Source organism: Tiliqua scincoides, chromosome 3 (assembly GCF_035046505.1).
Source record: "Tiliqua scincoides isolate rTilSci1 chromosome 3, rTilSci1.hap2, whole genome shotgun sequence".
Lineage (NCBI taxonomy): Eukaryota > Metazoa > Chordata > Lepidosauria > Squamata > Scincidae > Tiliqua > Tiliqua scincoides.
Genome location: NC_089823.1, coordinates 93,307,381 through 93,325,271, shown reverse-complemented (window position 1 = coordinate 93,325,271; position 17,891 = coordinate 93,307,381). Strand labels below are relative to the sequence as shown.

The 17,891-nt window shown below is 43.2% G+C and overlaps 1 protein-coding gene across 3 annotated transcripts in view; it reads right to left on the bottom strand.

Annotated features, from left to right (window-relative positions):
• NCK2 (NCK adaptor protein 2) overlaps positions 1 to 17,891 on the bottom strand; it is an 85,863-nt gene that overhangs the window by 67,459 nt on the left and 513 nt on the right. Inside the window, exon 1 of one of the 3 annotated variants that reach the window (XM_066621080.1) lies at positions 17,803 to 17,824. The exons of the other annotated variants lie outside the window; for them this stretch is intronic. The gene's annotated coding sequence lies outside the window, so the exon portion shown is untranslated. Of the gene's footprint in view, positions 1 to 17,802; positions 17,825 to 17,891 lie in introns of those variants that run through there. 3 annotated transcript variants of the gene reach the window in all.

Genomic DNA, 17,891 nt, shown 5'->3' with positions numbered 1-17,891 from the left:
TCACGGCAGAAGACCTCGGGCAGATACCGCTGCCCGAACGGCCCCTCCTAACCGAGGAGTTAAGTCAGATAGAGGTTAAAAGGGAAGATGTTTCAGACCTCATTGATAAATTAAAGATCAATAAGTCACCGGGCCCTGATGGCATCCACCCAAGGGTTATTAAGGAATTGAAGAATGAAGTTGCAGATCTCTTGACTAAGGTATGCAACTTGTCCCTCAAAACGGCCACGGTACCAGAAGATTGGAGGATAGCAAATGTCACGCCTATTTTTAAAAAGGGAAAGAGGGGGGACCCGGGAAACTATAGGCCGGTCAGCCTAACATCCATACCGGGTAAGATGGTGGAATGCCTCATCAAAGATAGGATCTCAAAACACATAGATGAACAGGCCTTGCTGAGGGAGAGTCAGCATGGCTTCTGTAAGGGTAAGTCTTGCCTCACAAACCTTATAGAATTCTTTGAAAAGGTCAACAGGCATGTGGATGCGGGAGAACCCGTGGACATTATATATCTGGACTTTCAGAAGGCGTTTGACACGGTCCCTCACCAAAGGCTACTGAAAAAACTCCACAGTCAGGGAATTAGAGGACAGGTCCTCTCGTGGATTGAGAACTGGTTGGAGGCCAGGAAGCAGAGAGTGGGTGTCAATGAGCAATTTTCACAATGGAGAGAGGTGAAAAGCGGTGTGCCCCAAGGATCTGTCCTGGGACCGGTGCTTTTCAACCTCTTCATAAATGACCTGGAGACAGGGTTGAGCAGTGAAGTGGCTAAGTTTGCAGACGACACCAAACTTTTCCGAGTGGTAAAGACCAGAAGTGATTGTGAGGAGCTCCAGAAGGATCTCTCCAGACTGGCAGAATGGGCAGCAAAATGGCAGATGCGCTTCAATGTCAGTAAGTGTAAAGTCATGCACATTGGGGCAAAAAATCAAAACTTTAGATATAGGCTGATGGGTTCTGAGCTGTCTGTGACAGATCAGGAGAGAGATCTTGGGGTGGTGGTGGACAGGTCGATGAAAGTGTCGACCCAATGTGCGGCGGCAGTGAAGAAGGCCAATTCTATGCTTGGGATCATTAGGAAGGGTATTGAGAACAAAACGGCTAATATTATAATGCCGTTGTACAAATCGATGGTAAGGCCACACCTGGAGTATTGTGTCCAGTTCTGGTCGCCGCATCTCAAAAAAGACATAGTGGAAATGGAAAAGGTGCAAAAGAGAGCGACTAACATGATTACGGGGCTGGGGCACCTTCCTTATGAGGAAAGGCTACGGCGTTTGGGCCTCTTCAGCCTAGAAAAGAGACGCTTGAGGGGGGACATGATTGAGACATACAAAATTATGCAGGGGATGGACAGAGTAGATAGGGAGATGCTCTTTACACTCTCACATAATACCAGAACCAGGGGACATCCACTAAAATTGAGTGTTGGGCGGGTTAGGACAGACAAAAGAAAATATTTCTTTACTCAGCGTGTGGTCGGTCTGTGGAACTCCTTGCCACAGGATGTGGTGCTGGCGTCTAGCCTAGACGCCTTTAAAAGGGGATTGGACGAGTTTCTGGAGGAAAAATCCATTATGGGGTACAAGCCATGATGTGTATGCTCAACCTCCTGATTTTAGGAATGGGTTAAGTCAGAATGCCAGATGTAGGGGAGAGCACCAGGACGAGGTCTCTTGTTATCTGGTGTGCTCCCTGGGGCATTTGGTGGGCCGCTGTGAGATACAGGAAGCTGGACTAGATGGGCCTATGGCCTGATCCAGTGGGGCTGTTCTTATGTTCTTATGTTCTTATGACACTGGCAGCTTCAATGACCACAAGACTAGGCTCTTCATACAAAAGTATCCTGAATTTGTAACCATCTTCTAAGCAACAGAATCTCATGACTGAAATCTTCTTTGTTTCCATCTTAACCAACATTAAAAGCAGGAAGTGAGATGTATCACCATGCTAGATCATGCCAGTAGTAAAAGCAGCTGAAACACTTAGAATGACTTTACTTGCTTACTTAAAGAGAGGATGAAACAATGTGCGCACGTGTATAAGCTACAAAGACCACTTCCTACAATGAGAGTCAGAATTATTGTTTGAAAAGTGCAAAACTTCTATTTCAGAAGATACCACCTAACTCTAGAGACAATTCTAGAACTGTATCCACAATCCTGACCTATTTGTTTTCATTCAGAAGCAGATGCCCTTCTAAAGCTGCATTTTCAAACATCTTAACGCAGGGGTCAGCAACCGTTTCTGGCAAAGGGGTCAGACATTTGGCAAATATGTCACCACTGAACTTTCAGGTTGCCAAGCTTTCAAAAGCGGTTGTATGGAGTGGAGAGTTGTGCAAAGCTCAACAGAAGCCTCTCACCCAATTTGCCACACACTGGAATGGCAGAGCTGTCTGCTTAGGCTCGTTGAGTCCCTGTGCCGCTGCCACAACTTCCTAGGGAAAAATGCCCATCTGCTGACAATGGGTTGGAGTCTGTGAACTGGATCTGGTCCATGTGCCTTAGGTTGCCGACCCCTGCCTTAAGACATAAGGTTATGTCTTAACCCTAACATCAAACTCATAAGGCTGATGCAGCAGTAACACTCCTACAGTGCAATCCTTTCCATATCTACTCAGAAACCCCACAGAGTTTCTCCCAGATAAGTGGGTAGAAGATTGTAGAACCAGTATCTTAAGGAAAGTTAATCAATTGGGAGCAGTCTGCAAGACTGTGGCAAAAGAAATGTAAGAAGGTGATATGGGAGGCCAAGTGAGACTATGAGGAACGCATGGCCAGCAACATTAAGGGGAATAATAAAAGCTTCTTCAAATATGTTAGAAGCAGGAAACCTGCCAGAGAAGCGGTTGGCCCTCTGGATGGTGAGGGAGGGAAAGGGGAGATAAAAGGAGACTTAGAGATGGCAGAGAAATTAAATGAGTTCTTTGCATCTGTCTTCACGGCAGAAGACCTCGGGCAGATACCGCTGCCCAAACGGCCCCTCCTAATTGAGGAGTTAAGTCAGATAGAGGTTAAAAGAGAAGATGTTTCAGACCTCATTGATAAATTAAAGATCAATAAGTCACCGGCCCCTGATGGCATCCACCCAAGAGTTATTAAGGAATTGAAGAATGAAGTTGCTGATCTCTTGACTAAGGTATGCAACTTGTCCCTCAAAATGGCCACAGTGCCAGAAGATTGGAGGATAGCAAATGTCACGCCTATCTTTAAAAAGGGAAAGAGGGGGGACCCGGGAAACTATAGGCCGGTCAGCCTAACGTCTATACCGGGTAAGATGGTGGAATGCCTCATCAAAGATGGGATCTCAAAACACATAGACAAACAGGCCTTGCTGAGGGAAAATCAGCATGGCTTCTGTAAGGTAAGTCTTGCCTCACGAACCTTATAGAATTCTTTGAAAAGGTCAACAGGCATGTGGATGTGGGAGAACCCGTGGACATTATATATCTGGACTTTCAGAATGCGTTTGACACGGTCCCTCACCAAAGGCTACTGAAAAAACTCCACAGTCAGAGAGGACAGGTCCTCTCATGGATTGAGAACTGGTTGGAGGCCAGGAAGCAGAGAGTGGGTGTCAATGGGCAATTTTCACAATGGAGAGAGGTGAAAAGCGGTGTGCCCCAAGGATCTGTCCTGGGACCGGTGCTTTTCAACCTCTTCATAAATGACCTGGAGACAGGGTTGAGCAGTGAGGTGGCTAAGTTTGCAGACGACACCAAACTTTTCCAAGTGGTGAAGACCAGAAGTGATTGTGAGGAGCTCCAGAAGGATCTCTCCAGACTGGCAGAATGGGCAGCAAAATGGCAGATGCATTTCAATATAAGTAAGTGTAAAGTCATGCACATTGGGGCAAAAAATCAAAACTTTAGATATAGGCTGATGGGTTCTGAGCTGTCTGTGACAGATCAGGAGAGAGATCTTGGGGTAGTGGTGGACAGGTCGATGAAAGTGTTGACCCAATGTGCGGCGGCAGTGAAGAAGGCCAATTCTATGCTTGGGATCATTAGGAAGGGCATTGAGAACAAAACGGCTAATATTATAATGCCGTTGTACAAATCTATGGTAAGGCCACACCTGGAGTATTGTGTCCAGTTCTGGCCACCGCATCTCAAAAAAGACATAGTGGAAATGGAAAAAGTGCAAAAGAGAGCAACTAAGATGATTACTGGGCTGGGGCACCTTCCTTATGAGGAAAGGCTACGGCGTTTGGGCCTCTTCAGCCTAGAAAAGAGATGCCTGAGGGGGGACATGATTGAGACATACAAAATTATGCAGGGGATGGACAGAGTGGATAGGGAGATGCTCTTTACACTCTCACATAACTCCAGAACCAGGGGACATCCACTAAAATTGAGTGTTGGGAGAGTTAGAACAGACAAAAGAAAATATTTCTTTACTCAGCATGTGGTTGGTCTGTGGAACTCCTTGCCACAGGATGTGGTGATGGCGTCTGGCCTGGACGCCTTTAAAAGGGGATTGGACAAGTTTCTGGAGGAAAAATCCATTACGGGGTACAAGCCATGATGTGTATGCGCAACCTACTGATTTTAGAAATGGGTTATGTCAGAATGCCAGGTGCAAGGGAGGGCACCAGGATTGTTATCTGGTGTGCTCCCTGGGGCATTTGGTGAGCTGCTGTGAGATACAGAAAGCTGGACTAGATGGGCCTATGGCCTGATCCAGTGGGGCTGTTCTTATGTTCTTCACTCCTTCCCTCCTGTCACAAATTCTCCTTCCCCATCAGGTTCAACTATAGTTAAACCCAAGTTTGTCAAGGTTGATGCTTAACCTGGATCTGAAATCATGATTTAAGCAGGAATCCTGAACACTCTAACCATTTATGTCACTGCATTAACACATCTGGCAAAGGAAATTCAGGTCCAAATCCTAACCAACTATCCCGCATTGGCATAGGTGTATCAATGGGGTATGTGCTGCATCCTGCAGTTAGGTGGCCATCACGGAGGCCAAGGTAAGGGAATGTTTGTTCCCTTACCTTAGAGCTGCACTGCCCTTACCTCTTTGCTGGAAAGTTGGTTAGGATTGCAATCTCCAACTCTAAAAGGGAAAAAAAGAGGATTAGATTCTGCAGCAGCCAAACCATGGTTTAAGCAATTGGGAAAGTTATGTCTGTCTAGAGAAGAAATCCCACCTAACCACCCCCCAAAAATAGCATAGGAAGTTACCTTCAATTATCCATCATCTCTCATGGTTAAAAAATAACTTCCAACCCTTTTCTAACGTACATCCTACCATACAACTACAAAATCATTAAACAAATGTTGCACTCTCAGTAAACTAGAGCCATAGGAAACACAACCTTCTATAAAAATGGGATTTGGACAGAAAAATGGCAAAATCTTCCAGTCTATTCAATTCTGTAATAAGAATTTCTTTTCTTTTAGGACAGAGGCATTTGGATTTACGAAACAACCAAAAAGACATCAAATGCTTCATCATTTATTTCACTCATCTTCCAAATGGATTAAGTGTAGGTGGCAAAGAGAACAAAATGTATTGCCATACTCAGCTGTCTGCTAGAACTCTGACTGCTCTAGCTTCTAATTCTGGATCATTTCCTGGCTTATAACTCCTCATTAATCAGAAATGAATATGATTCTCCACTAATTCACTGCAAGGTATCAACTGGGTAACACTACTATGGGCTAGCTTGGAAAGAAAAAGGATACACAAACTGATACATGGTGTCAGTGGAATCCAATGCATTTTACTTGGAAGTCCCACATTAAATAGAACTTTCTGTACCATTAAATGTATCAATTTACTTGATAGTTTAACGTATACACCAAATTAAACTAACCATCAATATATATTTTAATCCATGTTCTTTCAAACATACTGAAAGAGCCCTTACTTATCCATACCAAGTAATCATAAACTTTTTAGCACAAATCCAAACACAAAGCAAGCACTACTCAAATGTTCAAAGCTGCCATTCACCTTACTGACCTGCAAGTTAATGGAGGAATCAGCATTTCTGAATAATCAAAAGATACTTCAGCAATCCTTTATACCAGGGGTGCCCAAACCCCGGCCCAGGGCCCACTTGCGGCCCTCGAGACCTCTCAATGCGGCCCTCAGGGAGCCCCCAGTCTCCAATGAGCCTCTGGCCCTCCAGAGATTTGTTGAAGCCTGCACTGGCCCAACGCAACTTCTCTCAGCGTGAAGGCGACTGTTTGACCTCTCATGTGAGCTGTGGGATGAGAGCTCCCTTCACTGCTTGCTCTTTCACATCTGTGACGCAGCAGTGACAGCAAAGGAAAGGCCAGCCTTGCTTTGTACAAGGCCTTTTACAGGCCTTGAGCTATTGCAAGACCTTCATTCATTCATATAAGTTCATCTTTAATATATTCATTTATGTAAACTTATGTAAATTTATTCAAATTTTAAATGTAAATTAATTCTTTTTCCCCCCAGCCCCCAACAGTGTCAGAGAACTGATGTGGCCCTCCTGCCAAAAACTTTGGACACCCCTGCTTTACACCATGCTAAAGCTTCACCAAAATATATTAGAAACTTAGAAACAAGAATTAGTGAAGCAATTCTTTACGGAGCTTTAAAAAAAAAGCTGCTAATAGTAATCCAACAGGTTCTCTGCAGCTTCTCAAGCAAAGAATCATCTATTCTGAGGCAGCACCCTTTAGTTCTGTTAGGTTTATTTCCCTGACTGATTCATGTCTATGTCGTTGGTTGGTTGATACTATGAACTATGTGATACTTAGTTAGGAAAGCGTGTTTGCTTGCTGCGTAGCCATCGCATAATTTGTTTCCATGGTGTTGGCAATGGGTAAATAAACCAAAGTTAAAGCTACTGTAGAAGATGATAGGATTACCAGATCCTTTCCCAGGAAACAAGTATATTCCTTTCAAGTAATCAAACAAGCTGCAGCCAGTAAATCTAACAGCCATGCTCCAAACTTCCTTCTCTGTTCTGTCTTACTGGTGGAGGAATGCGACAAGACTTCAGTTGGTACAGTTACACCCAGAACTTTTTAAAAATACAGGTACCAATTCCAGGTTAGGACTTGGCAATCCCAAAGCATACACATCACACAGCCTGAAGCAAAAGTAATATTGTTGTACTGGAGGGGAATTATTCATTTGCATATCAGTTTCAAGCATATGCAACCTGGCTTAAATGCCCACAACTTGCCTTTGGACAAAAATTTCAACCCCTGGACATGATTTTCCCCCTTCAATATTATATACTAGGGGTGGCCAAACTTGCTTAACATCAGAGCCACATCCGAAAAACTGCAGATGTTTGAGAGCCAGAGCATTTAAGAAACATTACTTATTTACTTCTTTAAATTCTTATTTACTCACCATGAAAGTTAAACTTACATATTAATCTAGTGGACTCTATAGTAAATTATAAAGCTTGAAAATATTTACCTTTTATACTAATTATGATGCAAAAAATGAGCTCAGCTAACATATTTCTGAGAGCCACACATTGTATGTCAAAGAGCCGCGTGTGGCTGGCAGCCACGGTTTGGCCACCCCTGCTATACCGAATGCACTTGTGCCTGTGTTTCCAGGCACAGCACTGTGGCATTTGATGACATTAACAGAGAGAAACAGAAATGGTTTCATTTTAGTACAGCAAGTCCTCACTTAAAGTTGTTTTGTTTTAAATCATTTCATTGTAAATTTGATGAGGGGGGAAAAAACTGATTCCCGGCAGAGACCACTGCCTGTGTGGGTTTTCTCCAGCCTGAAAAGTTATTTCAATGTTTAATATTAGAGGTGTTTTGGGTTTTTATTTAGAAGTTTGCTGATGTTTTTGTGACCAGAAATATGCTGTAGGAACGTTACTCTTGTTTATGTATAACGATTAGCCAATGGTAAATTGGTTTCATTATAAGTTGTTTGGCTTAAAGCTGCCATTTCCAAGAACCTACCGGCAAGTGTAAGTTAGAACTTACTGTACATAGGCATGTGGAATATGTATTTTAAAGATAAGGATTTTTACTCCACCTTTCAGCCCCCAAAGTGGATTAAAACAATTTCAAAATCAAATAAACAATTACAAAAACAATCAATGTTAAAGACTAGGGAGTAGAAAATAAGGAACAAAAGCTCACTATGCCTTCAGATGTGTGAACTATTGCGCTACAGCAGTGGTACCCAAACCAGGGGTCTTGACCCAAATGAGGGTCACATGGATGTTCCTGGGTCAGAGAAAAGCAGCATTTCCTGTGACCTATGTGGCTGTGCAGATGGATTTGAAGCCTCATGCAGCTTGCTTCTCAGCACTCTGCAGCTCAACAATGCTGCAGTTGCCAAGCACTATTATTATGAACCAACTCCACTGGTCACCAGACAGAGAAAAACTGTATTTAGGGGTGTGAACAAAAGCGTATGGGAAACACTGCTCTAGTAATGCCTTCTATAATGTTGTAGAAGATACTTTCCAAAAATAGCGAGCTGGCTGAAACAGCATTATACGAGTGCCATCACTCTTCCTACATTGCAGTGGTGCAAGATGATGGCAAGAGCTACTTCCAAGAGGATGAGCCAAGTTGTGACTCATCTCTGAAGCCTACAGGCTTCTTGTTGAAGGTGGAATCTAGGGTAAGTTGCCTAGCCTGCCGTTTCCTCTCCTGAAGAACTTCCTGTTAGTAAGCAGTTGGCCCTGAGTTTGCCAGAGTATATTGTGTACGCCACTGCAGCACTAACGAGAATATGCAGCTTCCGTTGACTAGAAAGCACTGTACAAGACACTGATACTTTCCATACTGAACTTATGGTTTTATGGATTTCTTTTTTATAATACTGCAAAAATGACATTCAGGTCAAAGACAACGATAATAGTATTATAAGAAGCAGAATTATAATAGGTATTAGTGTACAGGTTGAGCCTCATCATTCGCATGGGTTCCAAGCACTCACTTGGATGGCAAAAAACATACTATAGCAAATACATTTAAAAAAACAAAGTTCCCTTGCTCTGGTGATTTAAAAACAGCCTTGCTGACCTTTGTGAGGCAAGATAAGAGTCATTAAAAAGACAATCCATCAAACAGTCATCTGCATCACTCAGCTCCTCCCTTCACCAATGCAAAGTGATCACCTTTCTTTTGTGCTGGGGGGAGGGGTCCGCTGGAGAGAGAAGGATTGATGGATTGTCAGCCAGCAACCCTCTCTCTCTCTCATTAAGGAACATAAGAACAGCCCCACTGGATCAGGCCATAGGCCCATCTAGTCCAGCTTCCTGAATCTCACAGCGGCCCACCAAATGCCCCAGGGAGCACACCAGATAACAAGAGACCTCATCCTGGTGCCCTCCCTTGCACCTGGCATTCTGACATAACCCATTTCTAAAATCAGGAGGTTTCGCATACACATCATGGCTTGTACCCTGTAATAGATTTTTCCTCCAGAAACTTGTCCAATCGCCTTTTAAAGGCGTCCAGGCCATATGCCATCACCACATCCTATGGCAAGGAGTTCCACAGACCAACCACACACTGAATAAAGAAATGTTTTCTTTTGTCTGTTCTAACTCTTCCAACACTCAATTTTAGTGGATGTCCCCTGGTTCTGGAGTTATGTGAGAATGTAAAGAGCATCTCCCTATCCATTCTGTCCATCCCCTGCATAATTTTGTATGTCTCAATCATGTCCCCCCTCAGGCATCTCTTTTCTAGGCTGAAGAGGCCCAAACGCCGTAGCCTTTCCTCGTAAGGAAGGTGCCCCAGCCCCGTAATCATGTTAGTCGCTCTCTTTTGCACCTTTTCCATTTCCACTATGTCTTTTTTGAGATGCGGTGGCCAGAGCTGGACACAATACTCCAGGTGTGGCCTTACCATATTGTTAAAGGACTGTTTACTTTTTAAAACTGATTTTAAATGGGTGCATTTTTCCCCTTCTCCAGGGATAGGCACATTCCTTCTCATTTGCAGTGGCCATTCATGTTGAGTCAAATCCATTGTATAAAAAATCAGTGTATAAATAGACTGGACCTGTACATGTGTTTAAGTAGGCCTTCAAAAATCCTATATTCCTTCATCGACACACAGGCAAAAATAAAATCTTATGGGGGCACTTAAACTTCCAATTCACTCTCCCACACACACTCCACAATCAAATGCTGATAACTAAAGCTCTAGTTCTTTTAACATTTGCCTAGTTCTCCATTATTTTTGACATTAGTCCTACATTCAAGACTTTGCATCCTTCATTAGGTTGCAAGATTGTATCAATGCAATACATAGAGGATGTACTTCACCCCAAAAAGAAAGGGTTATCTGCTAATTAAATCTCCAAGAGAAATGTGGATCAGTATAAAAACATTACGAAAAATGGATGCTAACTCTTGGGTTCCAGTTTTTATATTTCAAAGTACTGAGTTTTTATCATTAATGATTATTGAGGTCGTTTGTTTTTAAAAGTTCCTAACACAACTTGGAAACCCGAGTTGATTTGTAAGTTACAATACTAGTATTTAATTGCCACAATAGACCAGTACAGATGTAAAGGAAATCATGATTTCTCTAATATGTGAAGGAGAAGTTTTGGACAACTACAGGCACAGGGATTCCACTCCCCTTCTTTCTATGCAACCAAGAACATGGAAAAGTACTGCTTTTAATTTTAAAATAACCACAGCTCTGCATGTCATTAAACTCAGAGAACTGTAGTTAGTTTTAACTATGGTTTGTTCAAACAAACCAAGATCTAACTCTAGTTCCAGATGTGGATTGGGGAACAAACCAGTTAAAGTAGCCAGTTCCCCATGTTCAGATGCACATGGGGCTGTGGTTTGTTTAAAACTGAAAGCAGAAATCTCTTATTTCTGCACACCAAATATAACAAGGAATCATGAGACTCCACCACTCTCCATGGCTCCGTTACATAGCAGGAAATAACGGTTTCCCATTTGTATCTAAACTAGGCCATTCAATTTCTAGAGAATCTAAAATATTCATGAGATACTTATTGAGATATGGCTGCTTCTCAGAAACAGTCTGATTAAGAACTTGTAGAATCTTTGTATATATGCTTTTTAGTTATGCAAAGATAAAATGATATAAAGCTACAAAGCATTCTGAATCAAGCCCAGAGACATTCCTGTATAGGGTTAAGGAATTTGAGAAAGACTATGGATGCTATAATCACTAAGATCAGTAGACCTCAATGGCTCAAGTTGGATGTATCTATGGAACTTCATCATGTATACCTCTGGCTTGTATAAACACATGTATCTCCAACACTTCTCAACAGAATTGTATTGGTTTAAAACTTACACCTGAAAGTATTTTAAACACTGAATACAATACAGTATAACAAACCACAGGAAGCATGCTGAAGAATTTTATGGCTCATTCCGGCACTAAAGTCTTAAGCTTGTATAAGTAGCAACTGAAATAAAAATGTGAAAAATACATCCCCAAATAAAAAATATCTAAAGAACAATTTAGCTAAAGCAACTGAACAATTTAGATTTTCATTAATGCAGAGAGAATTTTGCCAGGTAAAACATTAATTTTTACAACACGTTTCATCAAAATCGACCATTCTAATAAAAAGTTAGATATTTTCAATGTGTTTCCTTTTGCATTTTGGCAATATATATAAAATCACAATTAAAGAGAATATCAAAGTAGTGGTTGCGTTACATTGTGACTCACAAAAGTCACTATTGTTAGAGGGGCTGATAAAAGCAAAGGATAACAAAAGACATGAAAAAGTTTCAATTTTGAACTCCTCAGTACACCATACTTATTACCAAGAAATATGGAACTACAATAGCATTTTTCAATAAAAGCATGAAATTTGACACCTTAAGGCAGAGGTTTTCAGACTGAGGCTTCGCAACGCCCCAGCCTGAAGGCCCTGGTCTCTGAAGGAGCGGGGACAGCAAGGAGGCAGGGATGATGCCCAGGATCGTATTGCTCAGAGGGCTTCAGGGACTGGGATGAACTCACCAGTTCCTGCACCAGCCTCCTCGGAGTGTGGGGAGCCCTGTCTGCAGGGCTCCCTAGGTCGTTAGAAGTGAAAGTGGAGTGCTCGTGCTCTACTTCCGGTTTTGTGGAGGTGGAGCACGATTGCTCCACTTTCACTTCTGCTGACCTGGGGAGCCCTGCAGACGCTTGCGCAGGGCTCCCTGCACCCCAAGGAGGCTGCTGCAGGGAATGGTGAGTGCATCCCAGTCCCTGCAGCCCCCTTGAGCGACACAATCCTGGGGATCATGTCAATGCCTTCTCCCCTTCCGCCCGTCCTCACAAGGACTTACTGCAGGTTTCAAACTCCCGGAGAGTTTGAAAACCGCAGCCTTAAGGGAAAAGGATAATTAAGTTACAACAGAATGTCAGTGAATACTATGTATAAACACAACAGATACTGTAAGAGACGCCTGCGTTGGCTTGGTCATGTCGTGAGAATGGATGATGGCCGGATCCCAAAGGATCTCCTCTATGGAGAACTCGTGCAAGGAAAGCGCCCTACAGGTAGACCACAGCTGCGATACAAGGACATCTGTAAGAGGGATATGAAGGCCTTAGGGATGGACCTCAACAAGTGGGAAACCCTGGCCTCTGAGCGGCCCGCTTGGAGGCAGGCTGTGCAGCATGGCCTTTCCCAGTTTGAAGAGACACTTTGCCAACAGTCTGAGGCTAAGAGGCAAAGAAGGAAGGCCCATAGCCAGGGAGACAGACCAGGGACAGACTGCACTTGCTCCCGGTGTGGAAGGGATTGTCACTCCCGGATTGGCCTTTTCAGCCACACTAGACGCTGTGCCAGAACCACCTTTCAGAGCGCGATACCATAGTCTTTCGAGACTGAAGGTTGCCAATATTTTACTGTAAGATATAGAAGCAATGGATATGCAATGAAAATACAGACATTTGAAGAAGCTGATGCTGAAGTAAAGCTGGGAATAAAACCAGAAGGGAAAATATGCAAATACATACAACATCACCTTTGCCTCGACTGGTTCCAGGTTCACAGAAGCCAAATAAATCAAGGAACAAGTTATTTGGCAGACAGTTTATATTAATATACCATAGAGAGAAATTCAAACTCTAAACTGAAATTCTTCTTTTTCCTTGCCATTATATAAAGGCCACTGAAACAGAATAATTTTTGGAGCACAGCTAGAACCTATATAGTTAGGCAAAAAGCATTGACACCATCCCTTTTCAAATGTTTTTGTTAGGCATATACAAATCAGTACTGAAGATATTACTTTCCCAACACGCACATGTACAGCAAAACACCCACCCACCCACACACCATACTGTACAAGTAATGACATACATGGTTTTTCCTACACAGAGTATTTGTAGAGGAAAAATGTTATACATGAAGCACCTCTGAAGATCAACATAGCTTTGATTGATATTAACTAGTGTACTGTTTTGTTTTATTTTCCATAGTATAAACAAATACGAAACGCATTTCAAAAACGCTAGAACAAATGTACTTACATTTTTCAAAAAACTACACTGTATGAAGTTACCTCCAGTACTTCCTTGTCACTTTATTTATTGGTAGGAAACTATTACCAATTTAACATTACATCAACTCAGATCTATTCTAGGCAAACCTATTCAGGAATAAGCCCCACTATGTTCAATAAGGCTTACTTCTAAGAGGCTCGTATTTAACTATGGTCTTAAATCTTCTATTCTTGATGACATTTTCCAATGTTCTACCCTACATCACATTAAAAAAACAAAAACAGCTGCTAGCCTTACTGCTATTCACTGTTCCTTAACAGCAAACAAGTCTCAATAGAATGCTAAGTGCTTTTGAGAGAAAGAAGTAGTGTTATGGTATCTGCCCAAATGCCTCACAATCCATTCCACCTAACTATAAATAACTGTTATGTAATACTCACCCCAATTCTAAACATTCTTTTTACAAGTTCCATTGATTTTATGCACGTGAATAAAAAATAAAGGATTTTTTTCTGTCACTCTAGGTCTAAGTACTGTAACTGAGGGCCCAATTCTGTGCAGCCAGTGCCAGCCGAGTAGCAGCACTGAGTGTCACAAACACACCATAAAGCATGTCTGCAATGTGTACCACTGATCCAGCACCTGTCCATACCGGGGCAGCACTGGCCAGAGGCCCTTTGCGCACTGTCCAGAGCTCGTCCTTAGCTCTGGATGAGGGAAAGGTGAGTGGGGGCAGGGTGAGGTGTTCCAGGGTGGGGGGAAGGAGCAGGAAAGGCATGGCGAGGCAGGAAGTGGGCAGGAGGGGGGTGGGACGAAGAGCTCTGCTCCTCTAGATCCAGAGCCCTATGTCAGGACTCACAGCTTGGCACGTGGCCTGGCATGCAGCTAAACAGCTGGAGCAGAGTCAAGTAGCCCCATTGTAGAGCCTCCTCCCTTACCCAAATTTCCCCTTCCCCCAAAGTGATGCTGGCAGCTGCCTGGCATCCATTGGATGCTGTGGCAGTCATTTCAGCACCTCTGCATCTCTGGGTACCGGGCAGCATAGGATCGGGCTGTGAGAAAGCAGCCAGGGTAATCCAGTTCTACTGTTTTTCACTCACCAACTATAGATGCTATCTATGAACAATATTTCAGCTGACAACTTAAATCAGCATAAGTGAACTACAGGAAGAAATTTCAGACTGTTATGAAGTTTGAAAAGCTTGCAATGTAATGAAACAACTTGAAAAGATGTGAACTAACACACACATTAATGCCAACTTACAAACCTGTTTTTATTATACATTCATAGATAATTTGAAAAACAACATTACACACCCAGCTGTATTTGAAATTCAAATACAAGTATGTGCTGATTGACAATGGGGATACATTCTGCAATCCCTGTTATTAGGTTCATCCATCGTTGTCCTTACAACCTCTATTGGCACTCTGGGGCTGAGTCATGCCCCAGAATGCCTTGTGGCATCCCTATAAGACCCCAGAATGCTTTGCAGGGCCAGGAAATCAGGAAGAAGGCAGGTAGCCAGTGAAAGTGCGCAGAGCCAGTTGAGCCAGGAAGGAAGAGTTAGACTGATTAGTTTAGTGGGGCTACTGGTGCATATGCAGCCGGTCATTTGACAGAATATTATTACACACCACATACCTGTATAGTTATAGCAGGCCACGATAACACCTGTGACATCAATGCCATTATTCCAGAGCACTGTATATTATCCAAGTACCTGCTAGAGAAGACCATTCACTCTAATCCAGAACTTCCTTACACGTATAAGTTTGAACACTGGTTGCAAAAGATACTTCAGTCATCAGTTTCCCTTATTCTACAAGTGTCCAGAGCGCTCCACACCAAATTCACAGAAAAATGTGTGTTCAGAGAACGCACAGAGAAAAGAGAAATCCAGTTCTTAGGATTAGCAAGGAAAATATTGTGCTCACCATCCCTTAAAGTCCCCCATAAAAAGGAATGGCAACCTTTAACATATATGCATATGTTAGAAAATAAAGGGTGACAATGGAGGACAACTTGGATGAAGGAGGAGACACTGCTACAACTCCCTGCCCCTGATTACAGTCACCATTCAGAATCAATAGCTAGTCAACACAGACCTATTTGTTAGAGTAATTTGTATTTTGAAAATATACACGCCATCATAATGACAACACCCTCAAGAGAAAAATCATACAAGATGTCAGCTCTATTATCAAAAGTAATAGCCATCAAGGTAGACTTGAATACCAACTCTTTGCTCTTTACTATAGAAGAGTATCTCTGGTTGTTTCCACATGAACAAGAGAGACAGGTATTTTTATAAGGGTTATTAAGGAACACTTGTGCTATTCAACACTGTACTGTTTACACACCTCAGTTCCATCATTCAGGAGCATCATGATCACTCAGGTCATCTGAAGATAGCCCATAGTTCACCCATGTCTTTTGAAAAGAATTAAATAATCATCTTTGTTGCAGACAGAGATACTGTGGAAAGAAGTGAAGGACCTCTGCTCTGATAATATTTGTATCAACAATTCAAGACGGGATTAAATATTATTCAAAGAAAGGTTTCTAGTCTTGCTCCTTTCTGACTTTGACTCCTTGCACAGTGAGACCAGAGCAGCATTTAAAAGTATTAACACAAACTGAAATAACTTGATGAAAACATTACCATACTGAAAGGTGGTTCAACAAGACTGACCTGTGCTAACAGCAGTTCTGATATAACCACTGTTATGTTTCAGCCTAATGAAAAGTTGCTGTCATGTGACAATCCACTTGAAGGCCAGACTTTGGCTGTCCAGCTCTGTCCATCATTTGACACCACAACACCAGATCTAGATTTTGCCAAGCTCTCAAATTAACAGTATTTTATGCTAACTGCTATAGCTATATCGACACTGGTATTTGTGAAGGTTATCACTGACCCAGACAAATCTCTAAAAATGTAACATGTGAACGTAGAAAACACGTACAGTATATCAGACATGTTACATGTGTGATATACTATACATGTCTGATATACTGTAGGCGTACATAAGGTGCTATGATCAGCCACAGCTCTCTTAGGGAATATCTGGGTTTGCCTCTGTATATCATGAATGACTGAAAGTAGAACCTAACAAAGGACAGAGATTGTAGTGCTTTAAAGGGTACAACGGAATGCATTCAGTGCAAGTGGAAGGAGAATATGGTTAATATTACACCAAATTATTCTACAATTGAGGATACAGTCCTAGGCAATGAACTAAACAGGACTCACCCAAACAAACATGGATCAGGCTATAAAAGCAGGAAGTGTTTACCACGACCCCCATTTACAGAGACCTACAGTGTTCACAATGCAACTATCCTGTTAGGACAGTATTATTATTAACACCAACGATATTTATGTATTACTCCATATATACGAGAAAGAAACACATTCCTACCTAGACACCAGCCCAGTTCATTCCAACAAGCTGCCCCCCACCCCAACTACCCTGACACATGAGCCATGCTACTCCATCTTCACCTCCTCCCCACTTCCAACAGAACACTGCAAGGGGTGGAGAAATATTTCCAGCCAGCTTGCCTGCTCAATTCCTACCTCTGTCCTGTTCACTCACCAACTGTGTTCCTCCAGGAGGACAATTTCACAGGCACAGGCGCTAACCCCCCCCATTTAAACATCTTTTTCCAAACCTCCCCCCTTTCTCCTGTGACAGCCAAATCCCCCTTTGACTTCTCCCACTCCACAATGGAGGGAAGGAGCTGGGCTTGGGGGGAGGGGTCTTATATTTTTCCACAGAGTGAGGCGTCTCCCCTGTTGGTGGTGGTAGGGGGCTTCCCACCTACTCCCAAGCACCCCCTCTCACCACTCCATACCTTAAATCTCTCTCTCAGTGCTTCCAACCCCCAGCAGGCAACTGCACCCTTCTTTTTGCTTGTTCACCTCTTCTCTCTTCCTCCCCCTCCCCACCAAGAAAAACAAACCCCCTTTGCAACAGAGGCTTCACCCAGGTCCCTTTCTTTAGACAAATAAACACCCAGCCCCACACACCCCTCTCCATTGCCCAGACCTCCATTCAACAAGCATTCTTGCTCCCCCTCACCCCAGGGTGCAGGAAAGCCTCTTGTCCCAGGCATCCCTCCTCCCACCCGGTGGTGCAGGAAAGCCTCTTGTCCCAGGTAGCTCCCTCCCACCCCGGGGTGCAGGAAAACCACTTGTCCCAAGCACTCCCCTCCCACCCCGGGGTGCAAGAAAGCCTCTTGCCCCAGGCATCCCCCTTCCCACCCACTCACCCCCCACCAAAACTGACCCCATAATTTAGGTCACTGCCCCTCCCCCACCTATTACTTGCGATCTCTCCTCCCCCCTCCGCAGAGGCACTACCTCCAGACCCCTTTCTCCAGCCATAAAGCTGGGCGGGGGGGAAGGGAGGGGACCGCGATCCGAGGCTCTCCTGCCTCCGCCGCCTCCCC